We start from the raw sequence: 1,035 nt of genomic DNA, 5'->3' as shown, positions 1-1,035 counted from the left end.
GCACCTGGGGTGGGGGGTGGGGGGCTCTTGCTGTTGGGACAGGTGCTTCTGTCCAAATCTCATCAGAGAAAAAGCAGCTCTTCAGAAATCGTATCAAGAAAGACCTTGAAGGCCTTCGCAGACGACCTCGCCCACTGCTCCCGGACTGGATCAGCTCGTCTCCGCGGCGGCTCCCGCTGTCTGCGGGCAGTGCACCAGGTCTCCCAAGGCGGGGTCAAGGCGAGGCGGACAGTATGGTGAAGGTCCAGCCAGAAGAGACCCCAGAACACGCACTCCAGGGCGAGGAGGGGACCTGGCAACCAAGCCCCAACCCTGCGCCGCACGGGATACGCTGGGCCAGCGGTTCACGACGCCCGCTCCGCACGCCGGGGTTCACAACGCAGCCTGGAATTCCCGGGGCAGCGGCACGCCGGGCCTCGCAGTCCAGGACGACAGGCCTCAGAGGGTGATGGGAGGGGTCGTGGGATGACGGCTGCTGCGGCGTGCCGGTACTCGCGGCGCCAGACCGGGCGAGAGCCGACTGCCGGGTCTTCGGCCCCGCAGTCCTGAGACGCCAGCCAGCCCTCAGCGCGGAAAGGGCGGCGGGGCGCGCTGCATACTGGTACTTGTAGTTCTCCTGGCACCGGCCACGAGCCGGCGCTGGGAGCCGCGGGACAGACACCCCTGTTGCATGCCGGGACTCCCGGAGCCAGACGGGGACTCGTGATCCCGCGGGGCGCGCTGGACGCCGGGACTCGTAGTCCCAGGACGTCCAGCTGCAGTGCCTGACGCGATTTGCGGCCCAGGGGGCCCGATTTGCCTGCCGTCGCCAGTCCTGGATGCTGGTGCTCACGGGGTGGACGCGGCGAAGGGGCCCCGTTCCTAGCAGGCCCAGCCCCGCCCGCGCCGTCCAGGCAGCGGCCGGTTCCGGGGACCGGCCTGGCCTCTCAGGTCCCGCGTGGCGTGCGTCCGCCACGGCCCTCGGCGCATGCGCGCGCGCGGCGACACGTGACTCCGCACGCTGTCCCGGAAGTCGGCGCGGGACGGGCGGCGGGT

The sequence above is a fragment of the Bos javanicus genome, chromosome 24, assembly GCF_032452875.1.
Source record: "Bos javanicus breed banteng chromosome 24, ARS-OSU_banteng_1.0, whole genome shotgun sequence".
In the NCBI taxonomy this organism is placed as follows: Eukaryota; Metazoa; Chordata; class Mammalia; order Artiodactyla; family Bovidae; genus Bos; species Bos javanicus.
This window is presented reverse-complemented; position numbering follows the sequence as displayed.